This window comes from Pelophylax lessonae (assembly GCF_965119305.1).
Source record: "Pelophylax lessonae genome assembly, chromosome: 7".
Lineage (NCBI taxonomy): Eukaryota > Metazoa > Chordata > Amphibia > Anura > Ranidae > Pelophylax > Pelophylax lessonae.
In genome coordinates, this window is record NC_138774.1 from 255,780,112 (window position 1) to 255,799,677 (window position 19,566).

A 19,566-nucleotide genomic window follows, 5' to 3' on the forward strand; every position below is an offset into this window, starting at 1 on the left:
CGAATTTAGCCATAGAAAGTGTATGGCTGAAATTCGCACCGCACATGAGATCGCATGTAACGAAGGAGCAGTGTGCTCCGAATTAAATGCGATCTCCGCAGCCGCACGAGTGTGAACGGGCACTTTAAAAGCTTTGAAATTACCTGGGAAACTGGCATTGTCTGAAACCGGAAGTGGCAAACCGGAAGTGACCTCCTTAAAACCGGAAGTGGCATTAAAACACTTTTCTCCTTGACATTTTGGGCTTTAAAGTGTTGTTGTATCCGTTTTGGGGACTTTTGATCCCGTTTTGACACATTTTCTGCCTCCCTAAGCCTTTGGCTAAAGATGTGAACATTTTAAGGGCAAAACCCCCAAAATATGCAAAATTTAATTTTGGGACCATTTTACCTGTGTTTGCTTCCTTTTACCAAGAAATGACCAGAGAGATGAAAAATGACTGGATTTCAGTCTTAGGCTCGGTTCACACTTGTGCGATGCGGGAACGCTGCCAATATGCAGCGTGTTACCGCATCGCATCCACACAACTGGCAGTTCCCACTGCCATATGCGATACGCAGGGGGTGTCAATTAAACGTTAACGACACCCCCAGTTTGATTGCATATCGCAGTGCGATCTGCAAGTACGCACAGAATCGCATCGCACAAGTGTGAACCACTGTGCGATTTGATTTTGATGCAGCTCAAAAAATGCCCCTGTGCGTCTTTGGTGCGGATGCAGTGCGAATTTAGCCATAGAAAGTGTATGGCTGAAATTCGCACCGCACATGAGATCGCATGTAACGAAGGAGCAGTGTGCTCCGAATTAAATGCGATCTCCGCAGCCGCACGAGTGTGAACGGGCACTTTAAAAGCTTTGAAATTACCTGGGAAACTGGCATTGTCTGAAACCGGAAGTGGCAAACCGGAAGTGACCTCCTTAAAACCGGAAGTGGCATTAAAACACTTTTCTCCTTGACATTTTGGGCTTTAAAGTGTTGTTGTATCCGTTTTGGGGACTTTTGATCCCGTTTTGACACATTTTCTGCCTCCCTAAGCCTTTGGCTAAAGATGTGAACATTTTAAGGGCAAAACCCCCAAAATATGCAAAATTTAATTTTGGGACCATTTTACCTGTGTTTGCTTCCTTTTACCAAGAAATGACCAGAGAGATGAAAAATGACTAGATTTCAGTCTTAGGCTCGGTTCACACTTGTGCGATGCGGGAACGCTGCCAATATGCAGCGTGTTACCGCATCGCATCCACACAACTGGCAGTTCCCACTGCCATATGCGATACGCAGGGGGTGTCAATTAAACGTTAACGACACCCCCAGTTTGATTGCATATCGCAGTGCGATCTGCAAGTACGCACAGAATCGCATCGCACAAGTGTGAACCACGGTGCGATTTGATTTTGATGCAGCTCAAAAAATGCCCCTGTGCGTCTTTGGTGCGGATGCAGTGCGAATTTAGCCATAGAAAGTGTATGGCTGAAATTCGCACCGCACATGAGATCGCATGTAACGAAGGAGCAGTGTGCTCCGAATTAAATGCGATCTCCGCAGCCGCACGAGTGTGAACGGGCACTTTAAAAGCTTTGAAATTACCTGGGAAACTGGCATTGTCTGAAACCGGAAGTGGCAAACCGGAAGTGACCTCCTTAAAACCGGAAGTGGCATTAAAACACTTTTCTCCTTGACATTTTGGGCTTTAAAGTGTTGTTGTATCCGTTTTGGGGACTTTTGATCCCGTTTTGACACATTTTCTGCCTCCCTAAGCCTTTGGCTAAAGATGTGAACATTTTAAGGGCAAAACCCCCAAAATATGCAAAATTTAATTTTGGGACCATTTTACCTGTGTTTGCTTCCTTTTACCAAGAAATGACCAGAGAGATGAAAAATGACTAGATTTCAGTCTTAGGCTCGGTTCACACTTGTGCGATGCGGGAACGCTGCCAATATGCAGCGTGTTACCGCATCGCATCCACACATCTGGCAGTTCCCACTGCCATATGCGATACGCAGGGGGTGTCAATTAAACGTTAACGACACCCCCAGTTTGATTGCATATCGCAGTGCGATCTGAGAGTACGCACAGAATCGCATCGCACAAGTGTGAACCACTGTGCGATTTGATTTTGATGCAGCTCAAAAAATGCCCCTGTGCGTCTTTGGTGCGGATGCAGTGCGAATTTAGCCATAGAAAGTGTATGGCTGAAATTCGCACCGCACATGAGATCGCATGTAACGAAGGAGCAGTGTGCTCCGAATTAAATGCGATCTCCGCAGCCGCACGAGTGTGAACGGGCACTTTAAAAGCTTTGAAATTACCTGGGAAACTGGCATTGTCTGAAACCGGAAGTGGCAAACCGGAAGTGACCTCCTTAAAACCGGAAGTGGCATTAAAACACTTTTCTCCTTGACATTTTGGGCTTTAAAGTGTTGTTGTATCCGTTTTGGGGACTTTTGATCCCGTTTTGACACATTTTCTGCCTCCCTAAGCCTTTGGCTAAAGATGTGAACATTTTAAGGGCAAAACCCCCAAAATATGCAAAATTTAATTTTGGGACCATTTTACCTGTGTTTGCTTCCTTTTACCAAGAAATGACCAGAGAGATGAAAAATGACTGGATTTCAGTCTTAGGCTCGGTTCACACTTGTGCGATGCGGGAACGCTGCCAATATGCAGCGTGTTACCGCATCGCATCCACACAACTGGCAGTTCCCACTGCCATATGCGATACGCAGGGGGTGTCAATTAAACGTTAACGACACCCCCAGTTTGATTGCATATCGCAGTGCGATCTGCAAGTACGCACAGAATCGCATCGCACAAGTGTGAACCACTGTGCGATTTGATTTTGATGCAGCTCAAAAAATGCCCCTGTGCGTCTTTGGTGCGGATGCAGTGCGAATTTAGCCATAGAAAGTGTATGGCTGAAATTCGCACCGCACATGAGATCGCATGTAACGAAGGAGCAGTGTGCTCCGAATTAAATGCGATCTCCGCAGCCGCACGAGTGTGAACGGGCACTTTAAAAGCTTTGAAATTACCTGGGAAACTGGCATTGTCTGAAACCGGAAGTGGCAAACCGGAAGTGACCTCCTTAAAACCGGAAGTGGCATTAAAACACTTTTCTCCTTGACATTTTGGGCTTTAAAGTGTTGTTGTATCCGTTTTGGGGACTTTTGATCCCGTTTTGACACATTTTCTGCCTCCCTAAGCCTTTGGCTAAAGATGTGAACATTTTAAGGGCAAAACCCCCAAAATATGCAAAATTTAATTTTGGGACCATTTTACCTGTGTTTGCTTCCTTTTACCAAGAAATGACCAGAGAGATGAAAAATGACTAGATTTCAGTCTTAGGCTCGGTTCACACTTGTGCGATGCGGGAACGCTGCCAATATGCAGCGTGTTACCGCATCGCATCCACACATCTGGCAGTTCCCACTGCCATATGCGATACGCAGGGGGTGTCAATTAAACGTTAACGACACCCCCAGTTTGATTGCATATCGCAGTGCGATCTGAGAGTACGCACAGAATCGCATCGCACAAGTGTGAACCACTGTGCGATTTGATTTTGATGCAGCTCAAAAAATGCCCCTGTGCGTCTTTGGTGCGGATGCAGTGCGAATTTAGCCATAGAAAGTGTATGGCTGAAATTCGCACCGCACATGAGATCGCATGTAACGAAGGAGCAGTGTGCTCCGAATTAAATGCGATCTCCGCAGCCGCACGAGTGTGAACGGGCACTTTAAAAGCTTTGAAATTACCTGGGAAACTGGCATTGTCTGAAACCGGAAGTGGCAAACCGGAAGTGACCTCCTTAAAACCGGAAGTGGCATTAAAACACTTTTCTCCTTGACATTTTGGGCTTTAAAGTGTTGTTGTATCCGTTTTGGGGACTTTTGATCCCGTTTTGACACATTTTCTGCCTCCCTAAGCCTTTGGCTAAAGATGTGAACATTTTAAGGGCAAAACCCCCAAAATATGCAAAATTTAATTTTGGGACCATTTTACCTGTGTTTGCTTCCTTTTACCAAGAAATGACCAGAGAGATGAAAAATGACTGGATTTCAGTCTTAGGCTCGGTTCACACTTGTGCGATGCGGGAACGCTGCCAATATGCAGCGTGTTACCGCATCGCATCCACACAACTGGCAGTTCCCACTGCCATATGCGATACGCAGGGGGTGTCAATTAAACGTTAACGACACCCCCAGTTTGATTGCATATCGCAGTGCGATCTGCAAGTACGCACAGAATCGCATCGCACAAGTGTGAACCACGGTGCGATTTGATTTTGATGCAGCTCAAAAAATGCCCCTGTGCGTCTTTGGTGCGGATGCAGTGCGAATTTAGCCATAGAAAGTGTATGGCTGAAATTCGCACCGCACATGAGATCGCATGTAACGAAGGAGCAGTGTGCTCCGAATTAAATGCGATCTCCGCAGCCGCACGAGTGTGAACGGGCACTTTAAAAGCTTTGAAATTACCTGGGAAACTGGCATTGTCTGAAACCGGAAGTGGCAAACCGGAAGTGACCTCCTTAAAACCGGAAGTGGCATTAAAACACTTTTCTCCTTGACATTTTGGGCTTTAAAGTGTTGTTGTATCCGTTTTGGGGACTTTTGATCCCGTTTTGACACATTTTCTGCCTCCCTAAGCCTTTGGCTAAAGATGTGAACATTTTAAGGGCAAAACCCCCAAAATATGCAAAATTTAATTTTGGGACCATTTTACCTGTGTTTGCTTCCTTTTACCAAGAAATGACCAGAGAGATGAAAAATGACTAGATTTCAGTCTTAGGCTCGGTTCACACTTGTGCGATGCGGGAACGCTGCCAATATGCAGCGTGTTACCGCATCGCATCCACACATCTGGCAGTTCCCACTGCCATATGCGATACGCAGGGGGTGTCAATTAAACGTTAACGACACCCCCAGTTTGATTGCATATCGCAGTGCGATCTGAGAGTACGCACAGAATCGCATCGCACAAGTGTGAACCACTGTGCGATTTGATTTTGATGCAGCTCAAAAAATGCCCCTGTGCGTCTTTGGTGCGGATGCAGTGCGAATTTAGCCATAGAAAGTGTATGGCTGAAATTCGCACCGCACATGAGATCGCATGTAACGAAGGAGCAGTGTGCTCCGAATTAAATGCGATCTCCGCAGCCGCACGAGTGTGAACGGGCACTTTAAAAGCTTTGAAATTACCTGGGAAACTGGCATTGTCTGAAACCGGAAGTGGCAAACCGGAAGTGACCTCCTTAAAACCGGAAGTGGCATTAAAACACTTTTCTCCTTGACATTTTGGGCTTTAAAGTGTTGTTGTATCCGTTTTGGGGACTTTTGATCCCGTTTTGACACATTTTCTGCCTCCCTAAGCCTTTGGCTAAAGATGTGAACATTTTAAGGGCAAAACCCCCAAAATATGCAAAATTTAATTTTGGGACCATTTTACCTGTGTTTGCTTCCTTTTACCAAGAAATGACCAGAGAGATGAAAAATGACTGGATTTCAGTCTTAGGCTCGGTTCACACTTGTGCGATGCGGGAACGCTGCCAATATGCAGCGTGTTACCGCATCGCATCCACACAACTGGCAGTTCCCACTGCCATATGCGATACGCAGGGGGTGTCAATTAAACGTTAACGACACCCCCAGTTTGATTGCATATCGCAGTGCGATCTGCAAGTACGCACAGAATCGCATCGCACAAGTGTGAACCACTGTGCGATTTGATTTTGATGCAGCTCAAAAAATGCCCCTGTGCGTCTTTGGTGCGGATGCAGTGCGAATTTAGCCATAGAAAGTGTATGGCTGAAATTCGCACCGCACATGAGATCGCATGTAACGAAGGAGCAGTGTGCTCCGAATTAAATGCGATCTCCGCAGCCGCACGAGTGTGAACGGGCACTTTAAAAGCTTTGAAATTACCTGGGAAACTGGCATTGTCTGAAACCGGAAGTGGCAAACCGGAAGTGACCTCCTTAAAACCGGAAGTGGCATTAAAACACTTTTCTCCTTGACATTTTGGGCTTTAAAGTGTTGTTGTATCCGTTTTGGGGACTTTTGATCCCGTTTTGACACATTTTCTGCCTCCCTAAGCCTTTGGCTAAAGATGTGAACATTTTAAGGGCAAAACCCCCAAAATATGCAAAATTTAATTTTGGGACCATTTTACCTGTGTTTGCTTCCTTTTACCAAGAAATGACCAGAGAGATGAAAAATGACTGGATTTCAGTCTTAGGCTCGGTTCACACTTGTGCGATGCGGGAACGCTGCCAATATGCAGCGTGTTACCGCATCGCATCCACACAACTGGCAGTTCCCACTGCCATATGCGATACGCAGGGGGTGTCAATTAAACGTTAACGACACCCCCAGTTTGATTGCATATCGCAGTGCGATCTGCAAGTACGCACAGAATCGCATCGCACAAGTGTGAACCACTGTGCGATTTGATTTTGATGCAGCTCAAAAAATGCCCCTGTGCGTCTTTGGTGCGGATGCAGTGCGAATTTAGCCATAGAAAGTGTATGGCTGAAATTCGCACCGCACATGAGATCGCATGTAACGAAGGAGCAGTGTGCTCCGAATTAAATGCGATCTCCGCAGCCGCACGAGTGTGAACGGGCACTTTAAAAGCTTTGAAATTACCTGGGAAACTGGCATTGTCTGAAACCGGAAGTGGCAAACCGGAAGTGACCTCCTTAAAACCGGAAGTGGCATTAAAACACTTTTCTCCTTGACATTTTGGGCTTTAAAGTGTTGTTGTATCCGTTTTGGGGACTTTTGATCCCGTTTTGACACATTTTCTGCCTCCCTAAGCCTTTGGCTAAAGATGTGAACATTTTAAGGGCAAAACCCCCAAAATATGCAAAATTTAATTTTGGGACCATTTTACCTGTGTTTGCTTCCTTTTACCAAGAAATGACCAGAGAGATGAAAAATGACTGGATTTCAGTCTTAGGCTCGGTTCACACTTGTGCGATGCGGGAACGCTGCCAATATGCAGCGTGTTACCGCATCGCATCCACACAACTGGCAGTTCCCACTGCCATATGCGATACGCAGGGGGTGTCAATTAAACGTTAACAACACCCCCAGTTTGATTGCATATCGCAGTGCGATCTGCAAGTACGCACAGAATCGCATCGCACAAGTGTGAACCACTGTGCGATTTGATTTTGATGCAGCTCAAAAAATGCCCCTGTGCGTCTTTGGTGCGGATGCAGTGCGAATTTAGCCATAGAAAGTGTATGGCTGAAATTCGCACCGCACATGAGATCGCATGTAACGAAGGAGCAGTGTGCTCCGAATTAAATGCGATCTCCGCAGCCGCACGAGTGTGAACGGGCACTTTAAAAGCTTTGAAATTACCTGGGAAACTGGCATTGTCTGAAACCGGAAGTGGCAAACCGGAAGTGACCTCCTTAAAACCGGAAGTGGCATTAAAACACTTTTCTCCTTGACATTTTGGGCTTTAAAGTGTTGTTGTATCCGTTTTGGGGACTTTTGATCCCGTTTTGACACATTTTCTGCCTCCCTAAGCCTTTGGCTAAAGATGTGAACATTTTAAGGGCAAAACCCCCAAAATATGCAAAATTTAATTTTGGGACCATTTTACCTGTGTTTGCTTCCTTTTACCAAGAAATGACCAGAGAGATGAAAAATGACTAGATTTCAGTCTTAGGCTCGGTTCACACTTGTGCGATGCGGGAACGCTGCCAATATGCAGCGTGTTACCGCATCGCATCCACACAACTGGCAGTTCCCACTGCCATATGCGATACGCAGGGGGTGTCAATTAAACGTTAACGACACCCCCAGTTTGATTGCATATCGCAGTGCGATCTGCAAGTACGCACAGAATCGCATCGCACAAGTGTGAACCACGGTGCGATTTGATTTTGATGCAGCTCAAAAAATGCCCCTGTGCGTCTTTGGTGCGGATGCAGTGCGAATTTAGCCATAGAAAGTGTATGGCTGAAATTCGCACCGCACATGAGATCGCATGTAACGAAGGAGCAGTGTGCTCCGAATTAAATGCGATCTCCGCAGCCGCACGAGTGTGAACGGGCACTTTAAAAGCTTTGAAATTACCTGGGAAACTGGCATTGTCTGAAACCGGAAGTGGCAAACCGGAAGTGACCTCCTTAAAACCGGAAGTGGCATTAAAACACTTTTCTCCTTGACATTTTGGGCTTTAAAGTGTTGTTGTATCCGTTTTGGGGACTTTTGATCCCGTTTTGACACATTTTCTGCCTCCCTAAGCCTTTGGCTAAAGATGTGAACATTTTAAGGGCAAAACCCCCAAAATATGCAAAATTTAATTTTGGGACCATTTTACCTGTGTTTGCTTCCTTTTACCAAGAAATGACCAGAGAGATGAAAAATGACTAGATTTCAGTCTTAGGCTCGGTTCACACTTGTGCGATGCGGGAACGCTGCCAATATGCAGCGTGTTACCGCATCGCATCCACACATCTGGCAGTTCCCACTGCCATATGCGATACGCAGGGGGTGTCAATTAAACGTTAACGACACCCCCAGTTTGATTGCATATCGCAGTGCGATCTGAGAGTACGCACAGAATCGCATCGCACAAGTGTGAACCACTGTGCGATTTGATTTTGATGCAGCTCAAAAAATGCCCCTGTGCGTCTTTGGTGCGGATGCAGTGCGAATTTAGCCATAGAAAGTGTATGGCTGAAATTCGCACCGCACATGAGATCGCATGTAACGAAGGAGCAGTGTGCTCCGAATTAAATGCGATCTCCGCAGCCGCACGAGTGTGAACGGGCACTTTAAAAGCTTTGAAATTACCTGGGAAACTGGCATTGTCTGAAACCGGAAGTGGCAAACCGGAAGTGACCTCCTTAAAACCGGAAGTGGCATTAAAACACTTTTCTCCTTGACATTTTGGGCTTTAAAGTGTTGTTGTATCCGTTTTGGGGACTTTTGATCCCGTTTTGACACATTTTCTGCCTCCCTAAGCCTTTGGCTAAAGATGTGAACATTTTAAGGGCAAAACCCCCAAAATATGCAAAATTTAATTTTGGGACCATTTTACCTGTGTTTGCTTCCTTTTACCAAGAAATGACCAGAGAGATGAAAAATGACTGGATTTCAGTCTTAGGCTCGGTTCACACTTGTGCGATGCGGGAACGCTGCCAATATGCAGCGTGTTACCGCATCGCATCCACACAACTGGCAGTTCCCACTGCCATATGCGATACGCAGGGGGTGTCAATTAAACGTTAACGACACCCCCAGTTTGATTGCATATCGCAGTGCGATCTGCAAGTACGCACAGAATCGCATCGCACAAGTGTGAACCACTGTGCGATTTGATTTTGATGCAGCTCAAAAAATGCCCCTGTGCGTCTTTGGTGCGGATGCAGTGCGAATTTAGCCATAGAAAGTGTATGGCTGAAATTCGCACCGCACATGAGATCGCATGTAACGAAGGAGCAGTGTGCTCCGAATTAAATGCGATCTCCGCAGCCGCACGAGTGTGAACGGGCACTTTAAAAGCTTTGAAATTACCTGGGAAACTGGCATTGTCTGAAACCGGAAGTGGCAAACCGGAAGTGACCTCCTTAAAACCGGAAGTGGCATTAAAACACTTTTCTCCTTGACATTTTGGGCTTTAAAGTGTTGTTGTATCCGTTTTGGGGACTTTTGATCCCGTTTTGACACATTTTCTGCCTCCCTAAGCCTTTGGCTAAAGATGTGAACATTTTAAGGGCAAAACCCCCAAAATATGCAAAATTTAATTTTGGGACCATTTTACCTGTGTTTGCTTCCTTTTACCAAGAAATGACCAGAGAGATGAAAAATGACTAGATTTCAGTCTTAGGCTCGGTTCACACTTGTGCGATGCGGGAACGCTGCCAATATGCAGCGTGTTACCGCATCGCATCCACACATCTGGCAGTTCCCACTGCCATATGCGATACGCAGGGGGTGTCAATTAAACGTTAACGACACCCCCAGTTTGATTGCATATCGCAGTGCGATCTGAGAGTACGCACAGAATCGCATCGCACAAGTGTGAACCACTGTGCGATTTGATTTTGATGCAGCTCAAAAAATGCCCCTGTGCGTCTTTGGTGCGGATGCAGTGCGAATTTAGCCATAGAAAGTGTATGGCTGAAATTCGCACCGCACATGAGATCGCATGTAACGAAGGAGCAGTGTGCTCCGAATTAAATGCGATCTCCGCAGCCGCACGAGTGTGAACGGGCACTTTAAAAGCTTTGAAATTACCTGGGAAACTGGCATTGTCTGAAACCGGAAGTGGCAAACCGGAAGTGACCTCCTTAAAACCGGAAGTGGCATTAAAACACTTTTCTCCTTGACATTTTGGGCTTTAAAGTGTTGTTGTATCCGTTTTGGGGACTTTTGATCCCGTTTTGACACATTTTCTGCCTCCCTAAGCCTTTGGCTAAAGATGTGAACATTTTAAGGGCAAAACCCCCAAAATATGCAAAATTTAATTTTGGGACCATTTTACCTGTGTTTGCTTCCTTTTACCAAGAAATGACCAGAGAGATGAAAAATGACTGGATTTCAGTCTTAGGCTCGGTTCACACTTGTGCGATGCGGGAACGCTGCCAATATGCAGCGTGTTACCGCATCGCATCCACACAACTGGCAGTTCCCACTGCCATATGCGATACGCAGGGGGTGTCAATTAAACGTTAACGACACCCCCAGTTTGATTGCATATCGCAGTGCGATCTGCAAGTACGCACAGAATCGCATCGCACAAGTGTGAACCACGGTGCGATTTGATTTTGATGCAGCTCAAAAAATGCCCCTGTGCGTCTTTGGTGCGGATGCAGTGCGAATTTAGCCATAGAAAGTGTATGGCTGAAATTCGCACCGCACATGAGATCGCATGTAACGAAGGAGCAGTGTGCTCCGAATTAAATGCGATCTCCGCAGCCGCACGAGTGTGAACGGGCACTTTAAAAGCTTTGAAATTACCTGGGAAACTGGCATTGTCTGAAACCGGAAGTGGCAAACCGGAAGTGACCTCCTTAAAACCGGAAGTGGCATTAAAACACTTTTCTCCTTGACATTTTGGGCTTTAAAGTGTTGTTGTATCCGTTTTGGGGACTTTTGATCCCGTTTTGACACATTTTCTGCCTCCCTAAGCCTTTGGCTAAAGATGTGAACATTTTAAGGGCAAAACCCCCAAAATATGCAAAATTTAATTTTGGGACCATTTTACCTGTGTTTGCTTCCTTTTACCAAGAAATGACCAGAGAGATGAAAAATGACTAGATTTCAGTCTTAGGCTCGGTTCACACTTGTGCGATGCGGGAACGCTGCCAATATGCAGCGTGTTACCGCATCGCATCCACACATCTGGCAGTTCCCACTGCCATATGCGATACGCAGGGGGTGTCAATTAAACGTTAACGACACCCCCAGTTTGATTGCATATCGCAGTGCGATCTGAGAGTACGCACAGAATCGCATCGCACAAGTGTGAACCACTGTGCGATTTGATTTTGATGCAGCTCAAAAAATGCCCCTGTGCGTCTTTGGTGCGGATGCAGTGCGAATTTAGCCATAGAAAGTGTATGGCTGAAATTCGCACCGCACATGAGATCGCATGTAACGAAGGAGCAGTGTGCTCCGAATTAAATGCGATCTCCGCAGCCGCACGAGTGTGAACGGGCACTTTAAAAGCTTTGAAATTACCTGGGAAACTGGCATTGTCTGAAACCGGAAGTGGCAAACCGGAAGTGACCTCCTTAAAACCGGAAGTGGCATTAAAACACTTTTCTCCTTGACATTTTGGGCTTTAAAGTGTTGTTGTATCCGTTTTGGGGACTTTTGATCCCGTTTTGACACATTTTCTGCCTCCCTAAGCCTTTGGCTAAAGATGTGAACATTTTAAGGGCAAAACCCCCAAAATATGCAAAATTTAATTTTGGGACCATTTTACCTGTGTTTGCTTCCTTTTACCAAGAAATGACCAGAGAGATGAAAAATGACTAGATTTCAGTCTTAGGCTCGGTTCACACTTGTGCGATGCGGGAACGCTGCCAATATGCAGCGTGTTACCGCATCGCATCCACACATCTGGCAGTTCCCACTGCCATATGCGATACGCAGGGGGTGTCAATTAAACGTTAACGACACCCCCAGTTTGATTGCATATCGCAGTGCGATCTGAGAGTACGCACAGAATCGCATCGCACAAGTGTGAACCACTGTGCGATTTGATTTTGATGCAGCTCAAAAAATGCCCCTGTGCGTCTTTGGTGCGGATGCAGTGCGAATTTAGCCATAGAAAGTGTATGGCTGAAATTCGCACCGCACATGAGATCGCATGTAACGAAGGAGCAGTGTGCTCCGAATTAAATGCGATCTCCGCAGCCGCACGAGTGTGAACGGGCACTTTAAAAGCTTTGAAATTACCTGGGAAACTGGCATTGTCTGAAACCGGAAGTGGCAAACCGGAAGTGACCTCCTTAAAACCGGAAGTGGCATTAAAACACTTTTCTCCTTGACATTTTGGGCTTTAAAGTGTTGTTGTATCCGTTTTGGGGACTTTTGATCCCGTTTTGACACATTTTCTGCCTCCCTAAGCCTTTGGCTAAAGATGTGAACATTTTAAGGGCAAAACCCCCAAAATATGCAAAATTTAATTTTGGGACCATTTTACCTGTGTTTGCTTCCTTTTACCAAGAAATGACCAGAGAGATGAAAAATGACTGGATTTCAGTCTTAGGCTCGGTTCACACTTGTGCGATGCGGGAACGCTGCCAATATGCAGCGTGTTACCGCATCGCATCCACACAACTGGCAGTTCCCACTGCCATATGCGATACGCAGGGGGTGTCAATTAAACGTTAACGACACCCCCAGTTTGATTGCATATCGCAGTGCGATCTGCAAGTACGCACAGAATCGCATCGCACAAGTGTGAACCACTGTGCGATTTGATTTTGATGCAGCTCAAAAAATGCCCCTGTGCGTCTTTGGTGCGGATGCAGTGCGAATTTAGCCATAGAAAGTGTATGGCTGAAATTCGCACCGCACATGAGATCGCATGTAACGAAGGAGCAGTGTGCTCCGAATTAAATGCGATCTCCGCAGCCGCACGAGTGTGAACGGGCACTTTAAAAGCTTTGAAATTACCTGGGAAACTGGCATTGTCTGAAACCGGAAGTGGCAAACCGGAAGTGACCTCCTTAAAACCGGAAGTGGCATTAAAACACTTTTCTCCTTGACATTTTGGGCTTTAAAGTGTTGTTGTATCCGTTTTGGGGACTTTTGATCCCGTTTTGACACATTTTCTGCCTCCCTAAGCCTTTGGCTAAAGATGTGAACATTTTAAGGGCAAAACCCCCAAAATATGCAAAATTTAATTTTGGGACCATTTTACCTGTGTTTGCTTCCTTTTACCAAGAAATGACCAGAGAGATGAAAAATGACTGGATTTCAGTCTTAGGCTCGGTTCACACTTGTGCGATGCGGGAACGCTGCCAATATGCAGCGTGTTACCGCATCGCATCCACACAACTGGCAGTTCCCACTGCCATATGCGATACGCAGGGGGTGTCAATTAAACGTTAACGACACCCCCAGTTTGATTGCATATCGCAGTGCGATCTGCAAGTACGCACAGAATCGCATCGCACAAGTGTGAACCACTGTGCGATTTGATTTTGATGCAGCTCAAAAAATGCCCCTGTGCGTCTTTGGTGCGGATGCAGTGCGAATTTAGCCATAGAAAGTGTATGGCTGAAATTCGCACCGCACATGAGATCGCATGTAACGAAGGAGCAGTGTGCTCCGAATTAAATGCGATCTCCGCAGCCGCACGAGTGTGAACGGGCACTTTAAAAGCTTTGAAATTACCTGGGAAACTGGCATTGTCTGAAACCGGAAGTGGCAAACCGGAAGTGACCTCCTTAAAACCGGAAGTGGCATTAAAACACTTTTCTCCTTGACATTTTGGGCTTTAAAGTGTTGTTGTATCCGTTTTGGGGACTTTTGATCCCGTTTTGACACATTTTCTGCCTCCCTAAGCCTTTGGCTAAAGATGTGAACATTTTAAGGGCAAAACCCCCAAAATATGCAAAATTTAATTTTGGGACCATTTTACCTGTGTTTGCTTCCTTTTACCAAGAAATGACCAGAGAGATGAAAAATGACTGGATTTCAGTCTTAGGCTCGGTTCACACTTGTGCGATGCGGGAACGCTGCCAATATGCAGCGTGTTACCGCATCGCATCCACACAACTGGCAGTTCCCACTGCCATATGCGATACGCAGGGGGTGTCAATTAAACGTTAACAACACCCCCAGTTTGATTGCATATCGCAGTGCGATCTGCAAGTACGCACAGAATCGCATCGCACAAGTGTGAACCACTGTGCGATTTGATTTTGATGCAGCTCAAAAAATGCCCCTGTGCGTCTTTGGTGCGGATGCAGTGCGAATTTAGCCATAGAAAGTGTATGGCTGAAATTCGCACCGCACATGAGATCGCATGTAACGAAGGAGCAGTGTGCTCCGAATTAAATGCGATCTCCGCAGCCGCACGAGTGTGAACGGGCACTTTAAAAGCTTTGAAATTACCTGGGAAACTGGCATTGTCTGAAACCGGAAGTGGCAAACCGGAAGTGACCTCCTTAAAACCGGAAGTGGCATTAAAACACTTTTCTCCTTGACATTTTGGGCTTTAAAGTGTTGTTGTATCCGTTTTGGGGACTTTTGATCCCGTTTTGACACATTTTCTGCCTCCCTAAGCCTTTGGCTAAAGATGTGAACATTTTAAGGGCAAAACCCCCAAAATATGCAAAATTTAATTTTGGGACCATTTTACCTGTGTTTGCTTCCTTTTACCAAGAAATGACCAGAGAGATGAAAAATGACTAGATTTCAGTCTTAGGCTCGGTTCACACTTGTGCGATGCGGGAACGCTGCCAATATGCAGCGTGTTACCGCATCGCATCCACACAACTGGCAGTTCCCACTGCCATATGCGATACGCAGGGGGTGTCAATTAAACGTTAACGACACCCCCAGTTTGATTGCATATCGCAGTGCGATCTGCAAGTACGCACAGAATCGCATCGCACAAGTGTGAACCACGGTGCGATTTGATTTTGATGCAGCTCAAAAAATGCCCCTGTGCGTCTTTGGTGCGGATGCAGTGCGAATTTAGCCATAGAAAGTGTATGGCTGAAATTCGCACCGCACATGAGATCGCATGTAACGAAGGAGCAGTGTGCTCCGAATTAAATGCGATCTCCGCAGCCGCACGAGTGTGAACGGGCACTTTAAAAGCTTTGAAATTACCTGGGAAACTGGCATTGTCTGAAACCGGAAGTGGCAAACCGGAAGTGACCTCCTTAAAACCGGAAGTGGCATTAAAACACTTTTCTCCTTGACATTTTGGGCTTTAAAGTGTTGTTGTATCCGTTTTGGGGACTTTTGATCCCGTTTTGACACATTTTCTGCCTCCCTAAGCCTTTGGCTAAAGATGTGAACATTTTAAGGGCAAAACCCCCAAAATATGCAAAATTTAATTTTGGGACCATTTTACCTGTGTTTGCTTCCTTTTACCAAGAAATGACCAGAGAGATGAAAAATGACTAGATTTCAGTCTTAGGCTCGGTTCACACTTGTGCGATGCGGGAACGCTGCCAATATGCAGCGTGTTACCGCATCGCATCCACACATCTGGCAGTTCCCACTGCCATATGCGATACGCAGGGGGTGTCAATTAAACGTTAACGACACCCCCAGTTTGATTGCATATCGCAGTGCGATCTGAGAGTACGCACAGAATCGCATCGCACAAGTGTGAACCACTGTGCGATTTGATTTTGATGCAGCTCAAAAAATGCCCCTGTGCGTCTTTGGTGCGGATGCAGTGCGAATTTAGCCATAGAAAGTGTATGGCTGAAATTCGCACCGCACATGAGATCGCATGTAACGAAGGAGCAGTGTGCTCCGAATTAAATGCGATCTCCGCAGCCGCACGAGTGTGAACGGGCACTTTAAAAGCTTTGAAATTACCTGGGAAACTGGCATTGTCTGAAACCGGAAGTGGCAAACCGGAAGTGACCTCCTTAAAACCGGAAGTGGCATTAAAACACTTTTCTCCTTGACATTTTGGGCTTTAAAGTGTTGTTGTATCCGTTTTGGGGACTTTTGATCCCGTTTTGACACATTTTCTGCCTCCCTAAGCCTTTGGCTAAAGATGTGAACATTTTAAGGGCAAAACCCCCAAAATATGCAAAATTTAATTTTGGGACCATTTTACCTGTGTTTGCTTCCTTTTACCAAGAAATGACCAGAGAGATGAAAAATGACTGGATTTCAGTCTTAGGCTCGGTTCACACTTGTGCGATGCGGGAACGCTGCCAATATGCAGCGTGTTACCGCATCGCATCCACACAACTGGCAGTTCCCACTGCCATATGCGATACGCAGGGGGTGTCAATTAAACGTTAACGACACCCCCAGTTTGATTGCATATCGCAGTGCGATCTGCAAGTACGCACAGAATCGCATCGCACAAGTGTGAACCACTGTGCGATTTGATTTTGATGCAGCTCAAAAAATGCCCCTGTGCGTCTTTGGTGCGGATGCAGTGCGAATTTAGCCATAGAAAGTGTATGGCTGAAATTCGCACCGCACATGAGATCGCATGTAACGAAGGAGCAGTGTGCTCCGAATTAAATGCGATCTCCGCAGCCGCACGAGTGTGAACGGGCACTTTAAAAGCTTTGAAATTACCTGGGAAACTGGCATTGTCTGAAACCGGAAGTGGCAAACCGGAAGTGACCTCCTTAAAACCGGAAGTGGCATTAAAACACTTTTCTCCTTGACATTTTGGGCTTTAAAGTGTTGTTGTATCCGTTTTGGGGACTTTTGATCCCGTTTTGACACATTTTCTGCCTCCCTAAGCCTTTGGCTAAAGATGTGAACATTTTAAGGGCAAAACCCCCAAAATATGCAAAATTTAATTTTGGGACCATTTTACCTGTGTTTGCTTCCTTTTACCAAGAAATGACCAGAGAGATGAAAAATGACTAGATTTCAGTCTTAGGCTCGGTTCACACTTGTGCGATGCGGGAACGCTGCCAATATGCAGCGTGTTACCGCATCGCATCCACACATCTGGCAGTTCCCACTGCCATATGCGATACGCAGGGGGTGTCAATTAAACGTTAACGACACCCCCAGTTTGATTGCATATCGCAGTGCGATCTGAGAGTACGCACAGAATCGCATCGCACAAGTGTGAACCACTGTGCGATTTGATTTTGATGCAGCTCAAAAAATGCCCCTGTGCGTCTTTGGTGCGGATGCAGTGCGAATTTAGCCATAGAAAGTGTATGGCTGAAATTCGCACCGCACATGAGATCGCATGTAACGAAGGAGCAGTGTGCTCCGAATTAAATGCGATCTCCGCAGCCGCACGAGTGTGAACGGGCACTTTAAAAGCTTTGAAATTACCTGGGAAACTGGCATTGTCTGAAACCGGAAGTGGCAAACCGGAAGTGACCTCCTTAAAACCGGAAGTGGCATTAAAACACTTTTCTCCTTGACATTTTGGGCTTTAAAGTGTTGTTGTATCCGTTTTGGGGACTTTTGATCCCGTTTTGACACATTTTCTGCCTCCCTAAGCCTTTGGCTAAAGATGTGAACATTTTAAGGGCAAAACCCCCAAAATATGCAAAATTTAATTTTGGGACCATTTTACCTGTGTTTGCTTCCTTTTACCAAGAAATGACCAGAGAGATGAAAAATGACTGGATTTCAGTCTTAGGCTCGGTTCACACTTGTGCGATGCGGGAACGCTGCCAATATGCAGCGTGTTACCGCATCGCATCCACACAACTGGCAGTTCCCACTGCCATATGCGATACGCAGGGGGTGTCAATTAAACGTTAACGACACCCCCAGTTTGATTGCATATCGCAGTGCGATCTGCAAGTACGCACAGAATCGCATCGCACAAGTGTGAACCACGGTGCGATTTGATTTTGATGCAGCTCAAAAAATGCCCCTGTGCGTCTTTGGTGCGGATGCAGTGCGAATTTAGCCATAGAAAGTGTATGGCTGAAATTCGCACCGCACATGAGATCGCATGTAACGAAGGAGCAGTGTGCTCCGAATTAAATGCGATCTCCGCAGCCGCACGAGTGTGAACGGGCACTTTAAAAGCTTTGAAATTACCTGGGAAACTGGCATTGTCTGAAACCGGAAGTGGCAAACCGGAAGTGACCTCCTTAAAACCGGAAGTGGCATTAAAACACTTTTCTCCTTGACATTTTGGGCTTTAAAGTGTTGTTGTATCCGTTTTGGGGACTTTTGATCCCGTTTTGACACATTTTCTGCCTCCCTAAGCCTTTGGCTAAAGATGTGAACATTTTAAGGGCAAAACCCCCAAAATATGCAAAATTTAATTTTGGGACCATTTTACCTGTGTTTGCTTCCTTTTACCAAGAAATGACCAGAGAGATGAAAAATGACTAGATTTCAGTCTTAGGCTCGGTTCACACTTGTGCGATGCGGGAACGCTGCCAATATGCAGCGTGTTACCGCATCGCATCCACACATCTGGCAGTTCCCACTGCCATATGCGATACGCAGGGGGTGTCAATTAAACGTTAACGACACCCCCAGTTTGATTGCATATCGCAGTGCGATCTGAGAGTACGCACAGAATCGCATCGCACAAGTGTGAACCACTGTGCGATTTGATTTTGATGCAGCTCAAAAAATGCCCCTGTGCGTCTTTGGTGCGGATGCAGTGCGAATTTAGCCATAGAAAGTGTATGGCTGAAATTCGCACCGCACATGAGATCGCATGTAACGAAGGAGCAGTGTGCTCCGAATTAAATGCGATCTCCGCAGCCGCACGAGTGTGAACGGGCACTTTAAAAGCTTTGAAATTACCTGGGAAACTGGCATTGTCTGAAACCGGAAGTGGCAAACCGGAAGTGACCTCCTTAAAACCGGAAGTGGCATTAAAACACTTTTCTCCTTGACATTTTGGGCTTTAAAGTGTTGTTGTATCCGTTTTGGGGACTTTTGATCCCGTTTTGACACATTTTCTGCCTCCCTAAGCCTTTGGCTAAAGATGTGAACATTTTAAGGGCAAAACCCCCAAAATATGCAAAATTTAATTTTGGGACCATTTTACCTGTGTTTGCTTCCTTTTACCAAGAAATGACCAGAGAGATGAAAAATGACTGGATTTCAGTCTTAGGCTCGGTTCACACTTGTGCGATGCGGGAACGCTGCCAATATGCAGCGTGTTACCGCATCGCATCCACACAACTGGCAGTTCCCACTGCCATATGCGATACGCAGGGGGTGTCAATTAAACGTTAACGACACCCCCAGTTTGATTGCATATCGCAGTGCGATCTGCAAGTACGCACAGAATCGCATCGCACAAGTGTGAACCACTGTGCGATTTGATTTTGATGCAGCTCAAAAAATGCCCCTGTGCGTCTTTGGTGCGGATGCAGTGCGAATTTAGCCATAGAAAGTGTATGGCTGAAATTCGCACCGCACA